The sequence below is a fragment of the Phasianus colchicus genome, chromosome 10 (assembly GCF_987193195.1).
Source record: "Phasianus colchicus chromosome 10, bPhaCol1.hap1.1, whole genome shotgun sequence".
Lineage (NCBI taxonomy): Eukaryota > Metazoa > Chordata > Aves > Galliformes > Phasianidae > Phasianus > Phasianus colchicus.
The window spans coordinates 4378886-4404153 of NC_143445.1; the positions used below are offsets into that span (position 1 = coordinate 4378886).

General features: G+C 44.7%; 1 protein-coding gene across 5 annotated transcripts in view; it reads left to right on the forward strand.

The window, feature by feature from the left end:
• The first annotated feature begins 7548 nt into the window (after positions 1-7548).
• The window catches only part of MAP3K13 (mitogen-activated protein kinase kinase kinase 13), a 68091-nt gene continuing 50371 nt past the window's right edge, over positions 7549-25268 (forward strand). For 2 of the 5 annotated variants that reach the window (XM_031596566.2, XM_090147044.1), the window contains exons 1-2: positions 7549-7697; positions 15684-15800. The gene's annotated coding sequence lies outside the window, so the exon portion shown is untranslated. Of the gene's footprint in view, positions 7698-7722; positions 7959-7999; positions 8784-15683; positions 15801-16230; positions 16252-25268 lie in introns of those variants that run through there. The other 3 variants (XM_090147040.1, XM_090147041.1, XM_090147043.1) reach the window with 3 other exon arrangements.

Here is a 25268-nt window from a genome sequence, read left to right on the forward strand (position 1 = left end):
CAACACCACATCCATTCTTTCCTTGAAGGGAAGGAAGGGGACAGGCTCATTAGCGGGGTCTGTTGTGATAGGACAGGGGGAAAGGGTTTCAAACTAAAAGAGGGGAGATTTAGGTTGGATATAAGGAAAAAGTCTCGTGCAATAAGGGTAGTGAAGCCCTGGCACGGGTTCCCGGGGGGCTGGTGGTGCCCTGCCCCTGGGGATGCACAAGGTCCAGGGATGGGCTCCAAGCACCGACGGAGCTGTAGGTTGCAGCGTGTTGGCTTAATCCATAGAGTGGGGTTTAGTTTAACCTAAATAGCTTGCTGTGGAAAGCTAGCTTATTTGGGGATATTTTTATGTATCTATGATCTCTCTTATAGCTCCTGGCCTTTAAAAGTCAACCACTTGGTACAGTGAGGTTCTTCCACTTGGTGTGGAACAGGTAGAGGGGAAACTTTAGAACTTGATATGGAACGTTCTGTATGAGTATATAAAATCATAGAACATCCCGAGTTCCACAAGGATCGTCTGTTGGTGGTGTGGCTAATATTGTCTTTTAGGAGCACCTTGAAAATCAGCATGTCTGTCTAGCCTGCCAAAAGAGAGATTGTTAACTAACAAAAACGTGAGTGAATGGGAAAGGTGGTTGAGGTCTCATGTGTGCTGGAGACCTCTCTCCAAGCACACAGAGGTACTGTACCCAAATGTACCCAAATGTATTATAAGGGATGTGCTGTTGTTCTGTTAGGGTGCATGGTGAAGGGTCTGGAGCACAAGTCTTATAAGGAGAGGCTGAGGGAAGTGGGATGGTTCATTCCAGAGAAGAGGAGGCTCAGAAGAGACCTTATTGCTCCCTACAACTCCCTGATTTGAGGTTGTGGTGAGATGGAGGTTGGCCTCTTCTTCCTCATAACTAGCAGTAAGGCTAAAGGGAATGGCCTCAAGTTGCACCAGGTAAGATTCAGGTTGGATGATAGGAAAAATTTATTCTCAGAAAGAATGGTTATGCTCTGGAATGGGTTGCCCAGGGAGGTGGTTGAGTCACTGTCCCTGGAGGTGTACAAGAAACATGTTGTACTGAGGGACATGGTTTAATGGGAAATATTGGTCATAGGTAGACTGGATGATCTTGGAGGTCTTTTCCAACCTTGGTGATTCTATGATTAGGTAGAAGGATCCCGTTGTGCATCCAGTGCTATATTAAAGAACGGCTGCATCTTAATACCACATTGGTCTTAAGGGTTTGTTTGGCAGCACATTGAGTCCAACCCCTGGCTCCACACAGCACCACTTGGAAATCAGACCATATGTCTGAGGGTGATGTCCAGATACTTCTTGAACTCTGGCAGCTTGGGGCTGTGCCCACTGCCCTGAGAGCCTGTTCCTCTGCGTGAAGAAATCCTTCCTGATACCCCACCTTAATATGAGCTGTAACGAGATTGTTAAGTTTGCTCGTATTCCTTGATGGAATGCCCTGAAGTTTGCTTGGATAATGGGAAGAGTTGTGTCTTTGTGCTGAGTAGATAAAGGAAAATTCTCCTTAGTCTTTGTACCAAGCAAATAAGGAGAGTTCTGTTAAGTCTTTGTACCAAATAAATAAGGATAATTCTGCTTGGAATGGGTTAGTTGTGAAAGCGAGTGTTGAATATGTATGTACCTCCAAGAAAACCTCAGCATGTGTGATGCAAGTAATGTATATAAGCTGAAGATCTTTTGTGCAAGGTATGCATGATAGGTGGAGTGCAATCCCCATACGTTCAGCACTGAAAATAAGGAGTGCTTGCTTTCTGACACTCCAACTTGATTCTTAGAGAGTTTCATAACAGATTGATTTACAGCATCAGTTTGGCACCCCAGATGGGGTAAGCCTCGACAGTTCCAGAGTTCACAGAATCTCATCTGGCACTGAAGTGTACTTGGGAGGACCTTGATCCCCAGGCTGAAGAGCCCTCCAGACAAAACTACTGACTAGTGAGTATTAAAGCATTCTTTTATTATTATTTTATTTTGGTTGCCTGCCTGTCAGATGTAATAAGAGTTGCACAGTACAGTGCTAAGAACCCAAGTAAGGGATTAAAGCCCCTGGGGGATTAGAGTCCCCTGGTTTGGTTTGGTTTGGTTGCCTGTCCATCAGATGTAATGAAAGTTGTGCATAGTAGGGCTAACAAATCAGGTGATGGTTCATTTCCCCTTTTGGTTTATTTTGGTTTCTTGCCTGACAGATGTAATGAAAGTTGTGCAGGGTAGAGCTGAGAACTTGGGTAAGAGGTTAAGGTCCCCCCCCCCCAAGGTAAATATTAAATGTGATAATTGTCATCGAGTGTGCTTGTTTGGTTGTTGTTTGTTTGTGCTGTTATTGTGTGCTGATTGTTATTGTACAAAGAATTCACCCACGTGTGTCATTAAAATGGGCACTGGATAACCTGGGGCTGAGGGAATTTTGAAAAAGTCGCCTTTGTGCTGCAGTTTAAATCATTGGAAAGAAATAGCTGGATCCTCTGATGGGGTTGTGTGGGAAGATGATTTAAGTATAGTGGGACTGCTCTGTGGTGTCTCATCCCCCAGCCTGTATGTGTACCCAGGCCTGCCCCTTCCTAATGCAGAATCCAGCACTTGCTCGTGTTAAACTCCATGCAGTTGGTGATTCACCAGCTCTCATTTGCCTGGATCTCTGCAAGGCCTCTTTACCTTGACACAGTCAACAGCTCCTCCCAATTTAGTATCATCAGCAACCTTGCTCAAAACACCTGTCTTGTTCGCTTGTTATTGCAGCAGATCACCACAGTTCTTTTATTTGGTAAGCAGTGTTGAAGACAAAACCAGGGATAAGGCTCTGCAATTTCCTTGTAAAACAGTGCATTTGGGGAGTTTACAAAAATGTTGTAAACTGTACCTTGGAGTTGTGGAAGATAACTGGTTGGTTTTTTATTAACCAGACTAAAATCAAAGATCACTCCAATTAGTTGTACTTCCTGTTTATAATTTAGAGCTCCAATTTACTTGTTCTTTAATAATGTAATCACCGTAGTTGTGGCACAGCAGGGCCTTTCTGAGCATGAATAAACACAGAAGAAAACGGTTTGTAGAAAGAGAAAGCTCAGCAACTTAAAGATTTGTGGAAAGGTTCCAGTGAGTGCTAAAGGTTTATTGCTGTAAGCAATACATTCCTCTTAAACGTAAATAGATTTTGGTAACAAGAAAAGGAAGTTTAAGTTTATATGGCAGAGGAAATTAAAGTCTTCAGAGCTTTCTGTAAAGTGTTTAATCTGTACTTCGCTGAGTTACTCAAGGACCAAATACAAAGACCTGAGCTTAAACTCAAACCCCCAAACCAACGAAGGATGAAGAGTGCGTGGGCAGCCCCAGATCGGGCTTCTTTTTTCCCCTTTTTTTTCTTTTCTCTCACACCTTAGCTGTTTTCCATTTGCAGTTTGATCCAAGGCAATGGAGCTCTGCTATATCTGAGCACAGGTAGCTGTGGGAGGGTGGAGAGGTTGCAGAGCCTGCTAGTACAGTTAACATTGACAAAATGTAATCAAGATGTATTTCTCTCTGCAAGCTTTTGAGAAATTCAGCAAGAGCTTGTATAGTGTCCAGAGCTTCTAAGGAGCAGATTCTTGCCTCCAGATTGCCTGGCAGCATACACCTCCATGAGAAACAGCTGTTGACTATAAAATCATGAGACATGGTGACAGCTTTCTTAGCCCTAGGCCTGCCAAAAGAAGACATACCTTGCTAATAAAGCTAGAGAGAAATAAAGCTAATACAATGTCTAAAACAGCTCGTCTGTTGTTCATCCTCTGCAAGGGGACAGTCCTGATCTTGTCTGTCTCTGCAACAGCCAATGCCATTTCAGAAGAACCTGCAGTTATGTGTAAAGAAGACTGAGTAACCAAAGCTTGCTTTCGGCTGGAGAAGGATGCAGTGAGATAGTTGCAGACCTTCCTGTAAGTGTTGTTATGTTTTGTCATCCATTTGATTACTGTCTTTTGACCACATGGTAGAGGATGATGCTCAGAAAATACACCATGTACCTGTTGCTGTTCTGGAGAAATGAAAAGCTGCTCCAAAGGAGAATGCCAGTACCTTAGAGACCCCATTACTAGAAATGGAAATGAAGGATTTTCATCAAAGGACAGATTGAAATGAATATGAATGTTGTGCTCCGTCTGCCAGCCCCTCAGCATTTGCTGTGGTAGAAGGAAGAGAATCCTGCTTCCTCTTGAGCTGGAGCACCACATATCTGGCAATTCTGCAGCCTCCTGGGACCAACAGCCTGCTGAATGCTGAAGTGCTGAATGATACAAACAAATACTTTGCAGGAGGCTCAGGTTAATGTTTATTCCAGCATACTTGTGAACATTGGTACTTCAGAGGACATGGCTTGATTTGCTATAGACTTATTCACATGGAACAAAAATTCTTGAAAAGTGGTTATTAGCCTGGTTGGTCAAAACTTCAATTTCTGAGCCCAAATGCATTTGAAAAGTAGGGACACGTAATGTAATGCCAGCTGTAAGGAGCAGTGGAAACTAATTGTGCAAGCTCGTGTGTTGTGGTAAAACTGCTCCACTGAGGAAGGCAGGAGCTTTGAAAATGTCTTGAGAGCAGCTAATGTAAACAACAAGATCTAAATCCACACATACTGCTGCTGAAATGGCTCAGAGGGCCTGCTGAATTCATCAGCGACTGCTTTCTGTGATCTTTTGTCTGGTACACTGTCCTCTGCTCCTGGCTAACACTTCTACCTATGGTAAAAACAATACTTGATAGCATCTGATCATCAAACTCTTTTCAAAGGCTCCTTTGGCTAAGCCCACCCTGATGTGATCTTCTCTGCTGACTGTAAGGTCCTTCTGCAAACTGTTTCCTAAAAGAGAGCAGGAGCTCAGAGCCTGGGGCTGGTACATAGAGCTCTTTGAAAGGCACAGCTGGAGCAGGGGTGGGAACTACATCTACACTACAAGTTACTGAGGGCTGTAAAATAAACACCCCATCCTAGAGTTTAAATTTCACTGACTGTAAACAGTTATGTGTCTGTCTAGTGGGTCTCTGCTACTGCATGCCCTTCCAGATGAGCAGCTTCTTCCTTCTGGAATGTGCCTATGCAGTGTGGACAGCCCAGGGCAGCACAGCTCATTGTCTTACAGAGGCTTTACTCTGCCCTATGGCTTCCTTAACCCATCCAAAGCTTCACAGTGCGTCAAAGCTGTAATATGTAATATTTTTTAACAGCAAAGACTGCAAAAAACAAAACAAAACAAAAAAACAGCCATTCACACTTCCACACACACAGACCTGCTGTAACATATTAGCAATATACAAAACGACAGAATTTTCTTTCGGGTTGGTGCCCATTTATTTCCCTCGGTACTGATCTGCCCATACAAACCTTTTTAGAATTTTACTTGTCTTAAACAAAAACCATCGTTTCAGATGAAGGATCTGGAGTTCTCGCTGCCAGAACAACCTATCTGTCAGTTGCTTTTAATAATCCAAGCCTCTTTCATGGCTTTTAAGCTCTGGTGTTTGCATGGTTTCAAAGCAACACCTCCTGGCAAGCTGTGGTACTGCTTCTGCAGGCAGAGACCTTGGGTTTATATCCGACAAAACAGCCCAGCGCAGTGACCTTCACCAACAGCCCTTGTTGCTTAGCATGCAAAATGCCCCATGATGGACTCAATTACTACATCTTCCACTGATGAAGGAATAAAGATGGGGAATATTTTTTGTTTTCTTGTTGTATGAGCAAACATAAGCACTGAGTGCTGTCACACAGATCCTGTTTCTTTTTTTTTTTTTATACTATATGGGCTATTTACAGTGAGTAATATCACTAGAAACAATGTAGGACTTGATCCAAAGAACTGATGTCAGCAAACAGGAGATGTTTGCTTCCATCCCTCTATACTGTAATATGGACTTCAGTAGCTATCCTTTCCTTCTGATTTTACTTAGTGCTATAGCCCCACATAAGACAGGCAGAAAATTGAAGTGAGAATGGAAATTCAGAATATTTTCAGAAAACATCTTTAATTTAAAGTAGTAGTAACTCTTTCAGTGCATCTTACTCCTTTAGCATTGAAGCAATGCCACTGTCTTTATGGACCAGTAAAAATACCATGAAGTGGAAGCACTGCAGAAAAGCACTAATGAAGAAAATTAAGTAAGCTCCCTTATTTGATGTAGCTATGCACGGTTTAATGCAGTGGTCTGCTGTAAGTGTGAAATCACTGTGAAACAATCCAGCAATTTGAAATAACTTGAGGAATCAGGCACGAAGAATGCCAGGCAATTTATAAAGACTGAGATGTGATGTAAACACTTGTATCCTTACTAGAAATAAAAACAATGCAAGGAATTATAGAGAGCCATTTCTAGAAGGAGGTGTGGAAAGTGTTGGCAGTGATGATAAGAAGATGTATGTAATCAATAAACGTTTCTATTCTCCAGCCCGGACTGCAGGATGCTCCGTTGGTGTACTGCCAGTGAAACACTTGTCTGTCCACTAGTGATATATGATGTTAAAAGCATCTGTGAAAGATGGACACCTCAATGTCCAGCTTGGCCGTGCAGGCTGCATCATCATGTTTTGAGAGAACTGGCTGAAAAAATGATTGTATCATAGACTCATGGAATGGCCCGTGTTGAAAAGGCCCACAGTGCTCATCCAGTTCCAACCCCCTGCTATGTGCAGGGTCACCAACCAGCAGACCAGGCTGCCCAGAGCCACATCCAGCCTGGCCTCGAATGCCTGCAGGGATGGGGCATCCACAGCCTCCTTGGGCAACCTGTTCCAGTGCCTCACCACCCTCTGGGTGAAAAACTTCCTCCTAATATCCAACCTAAACCTCCCCTGTCTCAGTTTAACACCATTCCCAAACGATGTGGCTGTATGGGCAGGTATTGCTAAGAGGAAAGCTTGGGAGGAAAGCAACACTGATGCAAAGAATGCCACTTGGGTGTTGTTTGCTGCAGCAAACTTCCTTGGTCCTTCACCAGCCACAAATTCTCACACATTTGGATGCAGACACATTTGGTTAATGGAATCATAGAACCATTCAGGTTGGAAAAGACCCCTCAGATCCCCAGGTGCAATCCCAGCCCACCCCACCATGCCCACTGCCCACGTCCCTCAGTGCCACATCTCCACAGCTCTGAACACCTCCAGGGAAGGTGATTCCCCACCTCCCTGTGCAGCTGTGCAGTGCCTCACTGCTCTTTTTCAGAAGGAATGGTTCCCAACACCCAACCCGACCTCCCGTGGCACAACACTAGGCAGCCGCTTGTACCACGGCCAGCTTGATGGCAGCGTGGAAGAACCCAGCCCGTCCTGGTCTGATTGCGATGCACTGCTGCACTGCAGATAAACCATGACCTGCACATATTGCTCTCTGCCGAAAGTGGGCAAGACTGGAAACAGCCATTGCCGAGCCTAGGAGCAATGCCCCAGGTGGCACGCTTCTGCCCACGGCAACCACCGCGGCCATCCCGTGGAGCCGAGCTGGGTCTGTCGCTCATTCCAGCGTCCCAGTTCTCGGGATTGGGGCACAGGCCGAGCTCGGCTCCTCTCCGCCACCTCCGAGGCTCACCCTCCGGGGGCTGCCGGCTCCTCAGCCGCCGTCCTCAGCGCCCGCCCCGCGCCTGCGCCAACACGGCGGCCGGAAGCGGCGGGGCGGCAGGAGCGCGGCAGGAGCCCGGCGGGAGCGGCGCAGGTAAGCGGCGGTGCTGGGCGGACCGGGGGCGGGCGGCGGGCAGGAGATGAGGCGGCTGAGGCGCTGCTCCGGATTGGGGAGGGGAAAGCCGGGATGTGCGTCGGGAGCTGCCTTGTCGTAAGGCCGTTGGCACGCACGACAAAAAGAAGTTCAGCGCGTTTAAGGAGCCGAAGTTACATGGCGGCGGTAGCCGGGGGTGCGGGCTGGCAGTGCCTGCCGGCGGCTTTGGGGTGTCCGCTGCACGTCGTCTCCTTCTAGCGGGTGGGTAGAAGCGTTTGGGTACGTCTGCAGGCAGCCCCGAGGCGGATTATTGCTGAGGCTGCGTTGTGTCGTAATCCCGTCTGGACAGAACGCTTCGGAGGCGGTCGGCACATCGGAACATCTTTGTACAGCTCCGGTGCCGTGCTGCCACCGTCGGTTTTAACAAATGTCTGCCGTGGTTTTATGGGGTCAGCCCCTACTTCGTGGTCCGGCTCGGTAGAGATGGAGGTGGTGCGAGCAACGTGCCCGCAGCGTAGTGCAAAGGAAGGGAAACGTGGGGAGAAAGTGGGGTGGAACCCATCGCCCTCCCCTCTCGTGGGAGTTCTGCTGAGTGCCAGTGCTGAGGTCGCCCTACTGCTTCGTGTTCCTTCCTTCTGCCCTCTAGTTGTACTGGCCTTACTCCTGTCTCCTTCTCAAAGCAGAACGGGAAAATAAAGAGAAATACTGCTCTCAGCAGTCGTCCGGAGGTGCGTTTGGTTCCTAATTCCAGCTCTGTTTGAGCTGTGAAAGCTTACACTGCTCGGTAACCCTGTCAGTGAGGGTACAGCGTCAGGAGAGAAGGCTTTAGGTAACGTTGCAGCTGCGAAGGGCAGCCCTGTGCACCTCCTTCCCATCCTCCCGTTACCTCGTTTCATTGCCTCTCGGTGTGAGTGCCTGCGTGGCTGGCCGGCTCCCTGCTGGCAGCGCTCAGCGCTGGATGGAAGCGCAGTGAGCACAGGCTGTGTGTAAGCAGGAGCGGCAGGCCCGCCCAGCTGGGCACCGCTCGGATTCCAGGCTTTACAGCAGCTTCTGAAAGCGTGCCTGAGGCTGCGGTTCCTTGGACAGGTGAGCTGCCCTCCTGGCTTTGCTTTTCCTTATTTTCCTTGCTTGAAACTGGAAAATCTTGTTCTCTGCTCCCCCCCCCCGGTCCTGTTCTGTTTAGTTTAAGCTGTGCAGCGCTATCTGCCTCCTTATTTCATCGTGGGCCAGTATTCTCAGCCCCCTCATGTCCCACAAAAAGCAATGTAGATGTTTGTAGTTTGTTTCCTGGAAAGCTTTACATTTGGGGCTGGTCTGCGTTAGCATCAGAGTGTGAAGGGCTGGAAGTGCAGCATTGCAGAAGTATAAGAAATTTACCTGTAGTGATTATTGCCAATGGGTGTTCTAGAATCATTGCTTAAACTGGTGTTCAGAACATTAGAAATGAGAAAAATAAATAAGTCACATTTAGATAAAGAAAACAGGTGGTAAAACAATTGGAATGGAGTAAACAGGTAATTGCTCTGAATGGCTTTTGATTGGAATTTTATTTTTAGAGCTGTTGGAGACATCAGAACGATCTCTACCTGGAGTGAGAATATTAGCAGTAATTTATGTTGGAGGAATGCAAAGAATATCGCTGGGATCTAAACGTGTTGCACTAAGGCTAAGAGCAGACTTTCTGCCTGGAAACAAACATCAGCCTCCATGCTAATCGTATTATTTCTAAGTCTATGGTGGTACAGCAGTTCGTAGATTTTATCCAGATATTTGGTGGAGAGTAAATGCTTTGCCTTGGGAAGTCCAAAAGCTTTATGAAAGACTTGGTGGCAAAGTTTAATGGCAGGATTGGAGTGATAAAATGTTTTTTCTTGAGCTTCCAGAACTCCGTGTGCTTAGGTTGTAAATGACTTTTGCACTGTGGCCTCTGCCCTCCCTCCTGAACATGTTCTGCAGTACATATCACAGTGCTTAGATCTCCTTTCCTGGGAGTATTCACTTTTGGGTCCTCCATTAAAATTATTAGCTCTAAAACTTAACTGCTGTCCTTGTGGAGTTTATCTTTACGACGTCTCATAAAGAAGATAAATTGCCATTGATTATTCTTGGTTAGAAAAGATAGTGTAAGTAGGCTCCTATATCCAATGCTCTAGGTGGGTCCCCACAGTACAGTGCTGAAGTTAAATATTTACTTGCTGCTCAGGACTTTGGTCTTGTGAAACCCTTATGAACATCAGTTGCTGGAGCCAGGAGGGAAGTACTTTGCCAAAGATAATGACAAGGTAGAACTCTCACCCTCCAGACTGGAGCAGTCTGTGCTCTGCAGCAGCTAACCATCACCAGGAGGCTCGGCTTCTAGTGCCTCCTTACATCCTAATTGGATAAAAATTAATTAAAACACCATTTCCAGACAAGTATGAAATAAGAATGTAAAAGGCGTTAGCTTTTTTGGTTTGTTTTTGCATTGTGATCTTAAAGCATCCTGTAGTATATGCTGGTGTTGAGTGTTGGTAGTCTCTGCTGCGTGGTGTGAGCAGGTAATTGGGGTTGTACCTCCACTCATAGTGAAATGAGTCTGCCTTCATCACGTCTGGTTGGCTTTCTAATCTAACTCTTGTTTATACTTAAACATTCCTTTAGCTGGAAGGAGCTCTGTGTGCCTGTAAGCCAGCTGTCAGGAGGCCCTGGCTCTTCCTTCCTTCCAGCACAGAAAGCTGTTTGGTTTTAATATACATTGTAATTTGGAAAACAGTAACAATAACCAAAGCAAGAAAAAAAGTATCCTTATTCTTGTAAGTCAATACGAACTAAGCATGCTTGCTTGGATGTTTTCAACTTACTCTGTGCCTCTTTCCTTGCTGTGGTGGACTTTCTTGCAGAGGTCTAAAACATGATTGATAAACTGCTTTGAAAAGAGGAGAATTCCTCTGGAACTGATGAGATTAGATGCCACGTCTCAGTCTTGAGTGCTTTGCTGTGGGCAGCCAGGCATGTGACACCAAGCACTGTATACAAGAGAACTCATTTCTTGAGCTAAGAGGCTTTGTAGGTAGGAGGCATCTCAGACTTCCTTGTTTGCCCCATGGTGAATAGGAGCTCCAGATTATTAGGGGAAAAAAAAAAAACCACCATCAAAAAACTGACTACAGCTGAAAAGCCCTGCTTTTTGTGGTGCTTTAGGTGAAGGAATTTCTGCATGCTGCAGTGGTAAGATTTTTTGAGTTACTTATAAAATAACTGATTCCTTGCATATGTTTTTGGTAAGTCTGTTTGTTCTTTTTGCTTGCTAGACAAAACATTTTGTTTTAGCTGTAGCGTTGTACTGATAAGTCCTACCTTTCTACTTACTCATTTTGGAACCTCTCCCTAGATGTGATGGACAGGAGTTGCCTCCGGCACTGTCTGTGGCTATTCTGCAACATAGAGATGTCTGTGAAGAGCTTGAAGAGTAAAAGGCAGTTCAGGTTTTTAGCATTTCTGTTCTCTTTTACCTCTCTGTGAACTTGCTGTCAGGATATGGTTCATCTCAGGTATGTTTATAGCAAATTCTTAGTTTCAGAGGTGCACGGGCACTTAGCGTAACTGAGATCAGGATTTAGATTGAACTCCAGATGGTGATCAGAGGATTACTTGGAGAGCTGATTATGAGAGTTCTTTGTACAAGTCTCATGTCTAACTGAATAGTTACATCACAAAGATTTCTCTTTAATGAGTCATCAGACAATTTAGTGAAAAAAAAAAAAACAACCACCACCTTCTTAACTATCCCATGAAGCTGTTTTTTCCCTTAGCCCATCTGACTCTTATTGAGCTGTACCCCAGCACTTGCAGTCTGCTTTAATAGATATTCATTTCCTGGCTCTGAGGATGACATCTATGATATCTTTGATGTCTGGACATCTTTTTCTCTGCATGTGTGGCCTGTGTTTATCCTTGTGTTCATCTACCAAGTGCGAGTGTACTGTTGTGGTGTGAGCTGTGAACAAAGACCATTGTCCATGGTGTGTTCCAAAGTAGAATCCACTGCATTTGTGTGTGCTATTTTTGGAGCTTTCTTAGCAAAGAAGGTGGCCAGCCTGTCCGACTTCAGAGCCAAGTTAAGGGGAAAATAGCAATGCAAGCAGCAAGTGGGTGAGAAAATGTTCTTTTTACTCCTTTTGTCTTGCCAGGAAACATCTTGTTCTCTTCTTCAGATTTGTGAACTGCGGCTACTCTTTTCTTAGCTCAACAGATTTGCCCATCAGCTTGCAGATAAAGGCCAATGCTCCTGGCATCTGCAGCTCTGGATCGCTGTGCTGGCACGACTCGTCAGGCTGCATTGTCACTGTCTTGTTTGGTGCCTGGTACCGTGGCTGCCACAGCTCGGGCCTTTGCTCAGTGACTCTGCTGTGTTAGCTTAGCACTAACAGCAGTGATGTTCTCTCAGTTATCAGTGCCTGTCTCTGGACTGCTGGAGTGTTTCCTGAAGAGCGGTTTCCCACCGGTGCTGTGTATCCAGCTCTGTTGCTGGCTTCAGATCCACCAGGAGGTGAAATACTGCTGGGATAGTCGTGGTGTTGGGCTCCCATGCTGGCTGTGCCAAGGACCGCAGCAGGCAGCAGCCTGATTTCCTTAGCATCGTTTGTTTTCTGTCTGTTTGCCCAACCAGACTTTCTTTGTGGTATTGCTCAGTGGCAGAGTGAGGATGTTTAAAAGCTTTTTTCAGTCATGGGGCTGCCTGGGAGGTTTCTTTTCATCCCTTCCTAAGTGAAGGTTAACATAGCAGCTGGATGACTAAGAGCGCTTTGACCTTCCTGATTCACTTACACTTGTAGTACCATTTTAATGGGTTATTGTACTTGAGGAATGCAAATGTAGTTTCGATGTACCTGCCTATCAGTAAGGGGAGGAAGTAGTGCTGCCTGGTAACTGATTTGTTGTGTTTTTGTGATGAGAGACTCCTCCTGCAGCCTGCTCATCATGAGACTTTGGAAGTATTTGCTGCAAGCTAGATTATTTTTATGTTCAATCACCCATTGTTTTCTCCTGGGGGCAAGAGCTGCTGGGGATGAATAATGGAAACTGTTGATGGGAGTGGTTTAATACAGTTATGTTTGGGAGCTCAGTGAGGTGACTGAGTAGACAGTCAGCTGCAGGGTTTTGTACATCTGACCCCAAACAGGCTGCTGCTGCTTGTTGTTCTGCAAAGCGTCATGTGTTGTGTTGTGTCAGATTCCCTCCTGGCCAACAGATCCTGAGGCCTTCTGCCAGTTTTGTGGGAGACCTGTATGGTTACAGCACCAAAAACCAGGTTAAATTTTTGAATCAATGTGTTGGATTGCATAGGCTGAGTGCTAGATAGTTCTTAACACTTAAACTAGTGTTCTTAAGTAAGAGATTGTCATTGTTACCAGGGAAAATGCTGGTAGGAAACCTGCCCAGCCAAAAAGGCTGATTTCCCTTTTTTGTGTTCAGTGAGCTCAGTGCTTTTGTCAGAGGTGACAATAATTCATACTCCTTATTTTTTTTTTTCCTGTTAAGTCATGCTTTCTCCTAATTGCTCCTTAAGATTTCATTACGGTCTTTTTCAGAAACTTTGCATCTCCAAGGCGTAAGTGATTTACCACACTTGTATGTTGAGAGAAGACTTTTTTTGTTTAATTAGAGGATTAAATCTTCCAGATACTCTTAGAAGTCACTACTGAGAGCAAGGCTATTGCAGGAGCTGCTTGGAGGTGCACTAGAGGCTTCCATGAGCTTGTTTATGCTTTGTGGGATAACTATGCCCCTTTGCCCCCTGGGCCAGATCAAATGATGCTGAGAGTTTTAATGGAGAACTCTTCCAAGTCTGATATCACTCAGAATGAACCTCTGTGTTCTTGGTATAGTTATACTCACCAAGCACTGAGACTTTGCAGAGTCATTCAGGAATGAAACTGCACTTTGGGGTTACCATCAGCACGGAGGATTCTGGTGCTTGTTTCCGAATAGCTGTAAATGAGTAGCTCCAAGCAGGGCTTTGTGCGTGTGTTGTGTGCTCTAAGGGTTCCCTGGTGGTACAGAAGTGCTGCTTTTAAGTGGTTGGCATTCTTTAGTCTATCTTGTCTGTCTGACACACCACTCTCCTCTTCCAACTCCAGCAGAAAGGCGAGAAAAACTGAGAGCTGGGAATATATATTACCAAACCTGCCTACCTGTGAGCCTGCTGTGGGACTTGTCCACTTACTGTGGCCAAAAGGGGGTAAAAACTCTTGGGAAGTTTGCATCTCCAGCAGTCTAGTGTAGCAGCACTTGCTAAGCTGAAGTTGCTGGGAAGTAGCTGTCTTTTCCTAGGCTTCCTGGCTGCTGGGAACCTTGTGAATGTGACCTGAGTAAACTAGAGCAGATGGAGGCTTTCACTGCCTTGGCTAGCACTGTGACCCCCTCATGGACACTGCAAAAGGGCAGCCTACATAACAGCAATAACAGGAGCTGCAGGACACGCTGTGTTGAGTTTTATCTGCCTAAAGAGCTGCTAGTCCAATTCCATTAACGCTTGCATATTTAATAAACTTTTAATGTTGGATTTTAATGAGTTGGCAGTTATCTCTGAACATCCAGCTGCAGCTCTCACACGGTCTAGGAGGCTCTTGGATGCGGATATCTCTCACTTAGAAGTCATGCAACCTTTCCTTGGACAGCCAGTACTTGGCAGGCTGTAGCACGCTTTGATGTAGGTTGTGCTGATGTGCAGGAACACTGAACTTCATAATGTGGTTGGTGCCCTAGAGGGGGGCTTTTCAGGGAAGGAATCTTTAAAAAATCTTAATGTGAGAGAACATAACCTTGGTTAATCTATAGCAAAACGTTTATGGAATTGGAATGATTCTTGCTAGCATTTGAATTATTTTGGTTGCAAAATAGACCTGATATGGAATTTGTTTCCAATGTGGTGTTTTGCTTGTTTACAATCTGAATGTTTTGACTTTGTGTTTTCAAGCTTGTTTTCCAAACCTACATCAAAATCTCAAAACCCCAAACAGGTGAAATGCTCTTCTTGTGTTGCACAATTGGAATTGAGCATCCCTAATGAGGTCAAGGAATCTAATCTATTATTGAGGAAACCTTGGCGGAATTAAGTGGAGAAGTTTGATGTTAGTACTTTGGAGATAAACCCAAGCATAGTGAATAAATGGCACAGAATCACAGTTGTAGGGGTTGGAAGGAACCTCTGGAGCTCTGAACATCCCTGTAGCCCTCCACTGGGCTCTCCGCAGCACTTCCCTGTCTGTCTGGCACTGGGAGCCCAGAACTGGGCACAGTGCTCCAGCTGTGGCCTCACCAGGGCAGAGCAGTGGGGAAGAACCTCCCTCAGCACACTGGGCACGCTCTGTGCTATGCACTTTGGGGTCCCATAGGCCTTCTTGGCCACAAGGGCACACTGCTAGCCACCAGCACACCCAGATCCTTCTCTGAAGAGAAGCTATGTAAAACAGGTTGCCCAAGGAGGTTGTGGATGCCCCATCCTTGGCCAGGCTGGATGTGGCTCTGGGCAGCCTGGTCTGGTGGTTGGTGACCCTGCACATAGCAGGGGGTTGAAACTAGATGAGCATTGTGGCCCTTTTCAACTCAGGCCATTCTCTGAAAATGTGGCAGACAAGGTGAAAAGAGACTGTCAGTACAGTGTAATTCTCAGTTCTGGCATCAGTGTGACTTTAAAGTCACTTATAGACTCATAGAATCATATATCCATTCATAACCTTCAGGGTAAATTCTCAATATGCTACTGTAAAGCAGATAGTAAACGTGTAAACTCTGAGGGTCACAGGGGTAAAGCAAGAAGTCCTTACTGCTTCCTTTGAGATAAGTCAGCAGAGTTGTTCAGTAACTGGACCTATCAGGTTGGTTTCAGGTGACCTTTCGGTGTGCCAGGCAAAAAGCAAGAAAAATGTTTGATGTTCATGTAATGTAGTATCATTTTCTGAGAGTGTGCTGTATTTTAAATTGAGATTCTTTTTATATCTTCAGAATACCCATTTCTGAGAGGAACAGCAAAGAAGCAAAAGTACAAAAACTGATGGACCATTACATCTTCCAAAATGAGCCTATTCACACGTTTCTACTGGAAACCAGCATGTCTTGAAGGTGAGTAGGTTTTGTTTGTGACAGATGAGCTGTTTGATGTTTTGGGACTTGACTATCAGTCATCCCAAAGATAGTGCGCAGCTGCTTCTGTGGGAAGGCACAGCCCATGGAAGCATGCTTGTGAAGCAATGTGTCTTGTCATTGGAAGAAATATCTGGGAAGTAGGTGTACTTTCTACCATGTCAGTGAATTACTGTTGATTTCCAAACTCTTGAAAAAAATGGAGTGTTTAGTGAAGGAGATGGAGTGTATGGGAACTGTTGAGTCACGGCCTGAACCACTGATTGAACACCTGGGGAAAGAAGCCAGTCAGCCCTGGGAGCACAGGTGAAGGCTTGGCTCCACCTCTCTTAGACCTCATTTAAGGGCTGACTGCCATTGGGGAAGGATCTCTGCTTGGAGATCCCTCCCTTGTGGAGTTTTCCCTCTGAGCCTCGATCCTCAGAGACAGGTGAGCACTGTCCCTTTTCCTTTTGACACCTTTCCATCATGCTAGTCCCTTTGTCGTTGCACCTCCTGTATCACCATTCCACCCTGTTGATCTTTCTGATTGTTACATGGAGCATGGATAATTTTTGGAGGACGGGGAAGGCGTTTTACTTGTAGGATGGGAAAGTTAAGTTTGCAAGACAAACTTCAGATTGCTGAATGTATTAAATTAGATAAGGCTTCTGCAAATTCAGTTGCAGTCATACCTCAAGTGATGTTATCAGTGCTCAGAGCAGCTGAAGAAGAATGCCTGCTGTCAAGGATGGTAAATTAATTTCCCTGAAGTAAAGAACACAGTGCTTCAACGAAATGAAATCCATCTTATTTTGTAGAGTTTGTGGTATCTTTTATGTTATTTCTGTACTCAGCCCCTTAGGGCTGTAGGCAGTGACTGTGCAGTGATATTTTAAAATCCTTTAACTCTAATAACAGAAATCAAAATAGGAAAAGTCACAAACAGTTAAGATTTAAAACGTGGTGATTTAGACTTTACTATCACTTTAATGAGGGTATAAAAGAAGCCTTGTGTCCTTTGCATGTGTTTTGTGTGTGTCTATATATGATCTGTATCTATATATACTGTTTTTCCAGCCTACGCTTTCAAATTACACTAATCATTGAACTTGGAGTGCCCTAGTTATGCATCCCTTTCATGTAAAGAGGCTGTGAATAGTTCTGTATTTGTATAATGATCTTCAGTTATTGTTGGAGGGAAGGATCTTTTAAGTTTGAGCTATGAATTCTGCATCAGTAACAATCTGTGTGTTAATATCTGACATTAAAAAAATTGTTGTGCCATTTGAGTGATTGCAGAAGTCACTAGTTACACCTGATGCTGTTTGTGCATGCATGAAGGATGTTTAGAAGGTAAAACGTCATCTGTGAATCCTATTGCTAGAGAAATCTAGAAAACTAGGAATCTAGGAAACTTGGAAATATTTATTCTGGCGTAATCTGTACTTTTGTGTTTATGTAGATCAACAGAAACACCTGGTCTTCCTTGTGCTCTGTGTCTTCTGCTTTTGCATCTTGGTAGAAAGTGCATTTCTCATCTCTGGAGAAAGATTGTGCAACAGTGAGGAAAGGGACTGTGAAAGGATGTTTTTCTTGCTACAAAGCTTCTTTGTTCTCTGAGTCAGGAAGAGCTGAGCTTCCAGTCATTTCATAAGCTCTCCTGCTACCTGTTCACTGACTGTAGGTCAGTACACCTGAATGAATGGATTCTTCTCTGCATGAGTCATTAGGTAAATACCAGGTAGTGCTGGTATTCTGATACTGTCTGCTTTGAGTGCTCCAATTTCTTGCTTGTGGTTGACCAGCTAGTTTCTTACCTGCTATCACAACCCCAGCAGCTTTTCTCAGCTCAGGATCTTCTCACGGTGCCATGGCAGGGAGAGATCTCCATTGGTCCTCATTGCTGTCCTGGCCTTGTTGGAATATGTATTTTCAGCAGTAGCTGGAAAAATATTTGGAGATGTTTCCATTAAAACAGTTGGTACTGATTCTTGGCTCTAAGCCTCCCCTTGATCAGAGGAGGCTGATCAGAGGCAGCATTGTGGTTAGCCAGATGGCCTGCAAGCTGGATCTGCTGTGTGTTCTGATTGCATCCCTCCTGTAGGATAGGGCACAGGAGGCAGTGCTTCTCTGGCCTCCTCCCCTGGGAGTACCAGGGCATGCTGTGTTCAGAGCTGTCACTGCAGCAGGAAGTGTCAGCACTTTGTTCCTGCTTGACTGCCTCAAAGGATGGCTGATTGCTGCAGATAGGGCTTTAGGACTGGAGAGCTGTGAGCCGTGCTTCTGCAGCAGTGGCCTCAGCCAAGGGTGGCTGAGCACTGGTGCCGTGTTACTGTCTCCTAGGAGAGGAGGTTTGCAGCTTACATGTGGGGGCAGAGCACTGGGAGTATCTGCACTCACCAAGAAGCTTTGCTGGGAGGGAGTAGGGCACATGTTGCCCTCCAGCCTGTGCAGGTGCTCTAAGACTTGCTTGCATTTAGATATGGGATAACTACTCAGTTTTATTGAGGCTGTGGATTTATGCCCATTTTTCATGTGAGTGAGACAGTAGCATGCTTCTGTTCTAAGAATAAGACCTTGCATAGACATAGGGGTCCTGGTTAGTTTCTGTCCTTTGTCTTTTGTCCCTAACAGCATCACTTGTGGCCTTGTAGGAATTGCCTCGGTGTTTTTGGACTAAATTCTTTTCTCCCTGAGAGAAGCATTTGTCACCAATTTAATGTAGCCTTGACTAAATATGAACAGTTTGAACATGGGGCAAAGTCTCACAAACTGGATGATGCTGTCCAGCCAGAGTCCATTGCCATCCATCCATATTTTCATTGATAGAGGGAACGTTTCCAGTGCTGGATGGATGAGTCCATTTTGGGGGGAACTCTCAAGCCCAGTGGTTGCTAAAGTTGTGAAGGAAAGCTGCATAAACCCTTAGACAGTCCATTGCTGCTACTGATGCTGTCTGCAGGACATTGGTTATTCCCTTCAGCCAAGGGGAGCTATCCCAGCCATCACTAGAGATTGTTTTTGGAGATCTTAAGGATTTCATGTTATAAACTGAAACTGTAGTAGACACAACTCATTTATGGTACCAGCAGTGTAACAGCCTGAGACAAACACCAAGTTTCCTAGAGGAAGATCCATCAGACTCATCCCCACATTGAATTTATAGCTGCTGTCAACACCGGGGCAGTGAATTTGACAGCTCGGTTGGTAGAAGTACACAGACTTTTTTGGATGCTTCATTTTACTGTGTTGGGAGCTGTTCTGTTTCAGCAGGGTGTGAAGTATTGCTACTGGGATCTGACAGCCTTCACTTAATGGTGAAGTGGGCTGCTCCATCAATATCTGCCCGAGACCTGATGCTCTTAGAGCTGATTTAGCTCCTGCTCAGCCACTGTTCCTTGATTAGCTCTCTATGAACAACACTTTAGGGCTTCCGATCTGGGATCTCACTGTGCCATTCTGCAGCCTGCTTTAGAGCATCCAGACTGATGGCCACAGTGTGTCTGCCTTCTATTAAGTTCTGCTATGAAGAAAATCCATTTTGGTTAGCAGAGCACATTATGCTGTCATTTAGTTTGGTAGCTTTAGTAGCTGAAGTATCACATAGGATTGTTGCAGCGTTTTTCCCCAGCTTCCTGAGTATAACTATTCTTATGGTATATATTTTTCCTACGTTTATATGTTGAGTGGACTTATTGAACAATGTTGGATTGCATTATGGCTATGTGTAATGATGAGCTACATGAATGTGGGAGAAGTGCAGCTTTTACTTTGTTGTAAATCTGCCAGCTAGCATTATTTGTCTGCATGTTGTCTTATCAAATAAGAAGATATTATTTCTCCAGAACATTTGCGCTTGCCATCTTGAAATATAATTACATTTCTATTAAACTAACGTGTTTACTCAACACTGCTGAGTAAAAGAGAATTTTAGTGTCGTTGATAAGGTACTTGGTTTATTTAACATCTGACTCTGTCTCCATTCCCTGGTGCACGAGCACTGCAGTACAGCTTGTGTCAAGATAACCATGTTGGGAGAGGTGCTCAAGTCTTCTGCTCACATATGTGTTCCCACACTTTATTTTTCCTTGAAATCTAACTGCTATCTTTGAGTTGATGGATCTTTTTAATCTCAGGCAAAAAGGAGCTCTGGTTTTATCTCTTAAATTAAGCAACGTTGATAAAAGCAGCCAGGTTATGCCAGAGTCAATGTGATGGTAATAAATTCCTTCCGCTCTTTCTTCAGCCACGGTGAAAATGGAAAGGGCTAAATTTACTGCTGTTCTCCAGGCCTCTTTGCACAGCACAGGAGAAAATTTAGCCATTTTGACCTTCCTCTGACACGTGTAGTCAGTGAAGATGAGGGCAGAGAAAGCCTTCGTCAAAATAAATGAAGTGGATGCTGGGCTTTCTGACATTATTAATGCACTCCCGTGTGCTGCAATTAAAGTGGAAGCCTGCAAGGCCAAGTGCAGGCAGTCTCAGCTGCTGTTCCATACAGCAGCACATTGCTTGGTTTTATGCTGTTTGTTTTTAAAGCTCTCTGTCCCTGAGGTTCTATGGTAGTGGCTGTGAATGAGATGCATGCTCGCTGATGCAAAGGGTGCACAAGCTTGTTGTACTGTGTGTGCACTAAGTGCAAGGAAAGTGGTGTGAGCTCCCAGTTGCAAACCCTGCCCTGGGTTTGTTATGCTGACCTGGTCTTGACTGCAGCAAGGACAGTGAATTTGTTGTCTCAGTGGTGTTTTTGTAGAGGAGGTGATGAAGTGACAGCTCAAGGTGCAGGGATTCCTGCTTGTGGCAGGGATGTGGGGACCTGCTGGTGGCAGCCTTCGTGGGGCTCAGTGATTATAGCAGTCCCTGTATTTGCCCTGTCCTGTACGGATCTCAGCTGTTTCTAGCATCAGGATGGCCAAGTGCACACTGCAAAATGAGCTGGTGTTGAATTCCTTGCATGTCAGTGGGGAAGTATTGTACTCTGAGCACCAAAACTGAGTGGTAAGCTTATGTCTAGGTGGGTTCTTTCAGGAGCAGACTCTGGGCAATTGAAACCAGCCTGAGAGAAGAGTTGCAAAACCTAGCCCATGTGCTCAAAGGCAAGGCTGTCTGGATGCAGTTTTCTTACAGGAGGTAGCAATACATGTACCTAGCAAGCTGTCTCTTGCAGTTAAATATTGACAATTTATGGGAAGTGACATCTGAAAAAATGCAGGCGGTTTGCTTGCTTATAGTGCATTGAAAACAACTTCATTTTGTTGTTCAGCATCAGAAACGACAAAGCTGTGCAGTAGAATTAGGGATATAAGCCACAAAGGTTTTTATTTTGATTTGCTCTGAAAAGAGCTCGTATCCTCAGTGCTACACATGCAGTGCTTTGCAAACTGCTCTGCTGTTGGTGAAGTGAACCCAATTCTACAGAAATACTTTATACCCATAGGAAAAATAAAAGGGCAGTGACATTGGTGTTGGATGATACAAAGTTAAGGTCTACTTACATATCCATCTCTTTGGCTTATTAGGACCTCTCAGGAAGAATGCTGTCACACAGACATCATCATGCATAGCCACGAACAGAACTTTCTCAATTTTGTTCATGCTGGAGAATTTCTGTGCAAAAAGAAAGTGGATATATGTAGCAGTGAATGCAATGGCTGTAGACACGTCTGGTAAAACTGGGTGGTTATATTAAACTATGAATTGAAGGGAACATTAGAATGGTTGCCTGAGGCTCCAGTGTGACTTTTGAGTGCTCTGGATGGTTAATATGGAATAGCCGCACCGCTAGGGCAGAGGAGCCCAGAATAATTTTCCTTGTCCTAGTTAAGTCAAGAACTATTAGAGCAGTGGAAATAAGGTTTCAACGAGAGGAGGAAAAGGGGTGAGGGAAGCGTCAGCTCTCACTCTTACTAGTTAGAGGGGAAAAGTACACAAGAGCAGCAGAAGTCAGAACTGCAAGATGTGTGAGGAGCAGTTAGCAGCGAAAACAGAAGTTAGGCTAATAATGCCAAAGCATGTGAGTGGATTAGGAATTATTTTCACTCTTTCTGGTGCTTAAAAAGAAAAAGAGCAAACTGTGTGCAAATGTACAGTAGGGCAGGGGGGAGGCAGGTGGATGTGCTCTTCTGACCTGTGTTTGTTAGGGAAGAGTTCTTCTCAGTTCCTGACAGCTGGGTGTTGTGGTTTAACCCAGCAGGTGGCTCAGCACCACCCCATCGTTCCATCACTCCTCCCTTCCCAGTAGGATGGGGGAGAGAATAAAAAAAACCTCAGAGTGGAACTCATGGGTTGAGGTAAAACTACTAAGACAGAAAAGGAAGAGGATAGTAATTATGACATATATGTTTATGAACGTGTATAAAAGTGATGCACAAGCAATGGTTCACCACCCCCTGACTGATGCCCAGTTAGCCCCTGAGCAGTGGAAGAGTGAGAATGAGCTCTCATCCTCTTCAAAACTCCTTCTGCTTGATGTCATATGGTATGGAATATCCCTTTGGCCAGATTAAGTCAGCTGTCTTAATTCTGTTTGTTCCCTCCCAGCTCCTTGGGCCCTTTGCTACACATGGCCTGGGCTCTGTACACTGCTGCTTAGCAGCAGCTACAAACATCCATGTGGCAGCAACGTTGTTTTTCTCCTAGAACCAAAGCATAGCATCATACCAGATACTCTAAAGAAAACAATTCCATCCCATCTGAAACTAAGATGCTGAGCCTCTCAGGGTCATTCCTCTCCCATCTGGTACCAGCAGAGGACATGGCTTCCTCAGAGGACCTACAGTGGTGGTGTTTTCTCAGTGCTGGGAGCAGAAAAGGGGCAGCAGCTGAGAAATGCCAGTAAATAACCTCAACTGCCTAGTGACACTGAGCTGCTTGGAGAAGTGATGGCAAGCACTTTTCAACGTAACTTTTTCACCTTCTTTTCCTAAGGCGTGCTATTCCCTGCACTGTTTCTGTAATGCCTCCCAATGATGCATGCAGGAAGGAACCTGATCAACCTGTTACTTACACAGAGGAGGAAAGGAGACAAGCCCAGAGGGGAGGCAGAAGTGAGCATTAAACATTCTTCATGGCTGGCTCTTTTAATGATCTGAAGAAAATTGTCGTTTGTGTCATCTGAAATGATTTTCACAAAGCCCAAGGTAGAAAAGTCGTGCCTGTATTAGATACTCAGTGTCTGCAGTCAAAGTCTTACTTTGTGCCTTTATCTTGATTACCTTTGTTACCTTGGGCACTTGACAGGGGGAAGAAAGCCACATTGTTCTGATTGCTTTGTATTTCCAAGATACTTTTTTTTTTTTTTTTTTTTGAGGGGAAAGATTTCCTGAGCTTTGTTTGACCTCTGAAGCAGAATTTGGTCTTTCTGGGAATTGTGTGAGAGCAAGTGATTGCCTGGAGCAAGAGAACACATACTGAAACTGCAGTAGCAAAGACCTTGATCTCAAAGGCCACCTGCTACTTCTCTCCTTCTCTTCAGCCCTAAAGTTCACTAGGTTACAAACTCTGCTTGTTATCTTCCTATACAACGGGTAGCAGTTCTGCAGAAGATGAACAGAATGGTTTCTCAAGGATTATTTCATGCTTATATTCCAGCCAGCAGTCTCCTCCTGTGGAAACCCTGGTGTAGTCTTCAGAAGATATACTGAGTTGTCTTTTGGCCTTTCTGGATTCTCCCTTTATTACTTAGTGTTTTGGAGTCCAGTCAGTAAATCCATGTCAACATGTAGCTTTTGACCTTCAGGTTTGCAACCCAGCTAACACAGATACTTGGTAGGAGTTGAATATTCAATAACAGAACTTCAACTATTTTGTCCACAAATTGCTATATATCGATCAGCTTATGCAAAGGATTTCTTATGAAAAGCTAAACAAGCTACTGGGTGTTATTGATTGAAGAAAATGGCAAAAATATGTGATATTCTTTATTGATGTGGCTGAGCTTTGTGCTTGTTAAGCAGTGCTGTGTATGTGTTTTCTGTTCATGGTTTGTGTTTAGTTTATGTACTGAGATCAGTCAGAAATACCTTGAGAGCATGCTGGGGTTGTGTTTCTGGAGTGAACTCTCTTGGTGAAAGGAAAATCCTAACCAGACCTGTGCACAGGTCTGCAGATGTTTTGGTGATGTTCCCTTCTGTGATTCTGTCTTAGCTTTGAATGTGAGACACAAAGGGCAGAGCACCTTCTCAGTCATTTTGCTTTTGAGTAGTTTTGGTAGTTGAGTAGAGCTGTTCTAAAATGTTTTTTTTTTCTCTTTTAACTTAAACACAAACACAAGAATCCCATGAGCATTTCAAGACTGGCTCTTTCAAGACGATCTAGGATCAGCAGTTGCAGCGTATGCAAGGTGCAGTCATTTTTTTGTGTTTTGTTCTGTCTGCTGTTTGGCACAAGAGAGACTCCCCTGGCCCCCAACTGCTGCCAACAATTACAGTCACTTACCAGTCCCCAGCGGGAATAACTGTCTTCAGCCAATATTTACAGCCTGTTCTGTGCTGGAAGAATGGAGCTACTGCTGCTATTGTGAGTTGTAGGAGATGTAGGGAGGCTTCTTTTTGTCTCTTCAGTAAGAAATAAGATGTAAAATACAGCTCTGATAGTGACTGTTAGCTTCATTAGTGCCCAAGAAGCACTGCAGAAGATGCTGCATAGCTGCAGGCTTCTCCAGCTCCAACTAATTAATGTATCTGTGTCTTCTGGGACTGAGTGCTGATCTGTGAGTCACCGTGGTCACCTTGAGCTTGGTCTGGAAGGATCCTCCATATATTTGTACATCACAAAGCACGACTGAAGCCAGGGCTCCAGGAGGTGTTTTGTGAACTGGTTGATGAGGTGCTTCCTTGGGATGTGTCTCTTCTGCAGCCTCTGTATGAAGGCAGGATCATTAACCAATGTTTGATGAGATACAGAAACACTCTTTAATTTGCTGAGTGCCTTTTATCTTATTTTAAGAGTTTCTCAAAAGAAAACAGCATGATTGTCTCACAGGACGTTGCAGTTACAGCATAATCATATTGTAATGTGCCAATATAAAGATTTATTGTTTCCTGTCACTTGAACAGCACGGCACACCAGTGTTTTGTTGTCATCCATATCTTTTTAGCATCGGATCTGGCCTCTTTTTCCACATGCCTACAAAGGTAGGAAGAAGAGTCATCAACTTTTGGGAAGCTGGAAGTTCAAAGCAGCCAGCAGTGAAAATTGAGGTCCTGCTGTCTCAGCAGTAGTGTGTTCCTACCTGAGGTGTTTGTGGAAGACATTAGATGCTGTCTTGGCTTTGCAAGCTTATTGCCAGCAGCTAATTGCAGTGAAAAAGAGGCTTCTGATGTGGGTGTGCTTGCAGCACTTAATTTTCTTTCTGTAGGTTAATTGTGGTTTTGCTGTGGGTTTCTGTTCTTTCAGTTTTTTTTTTCACTACTACAGGAAAGAAAAAATCTACTGGTTGAGCCTGCTTCTGAAATGCACGGTCAC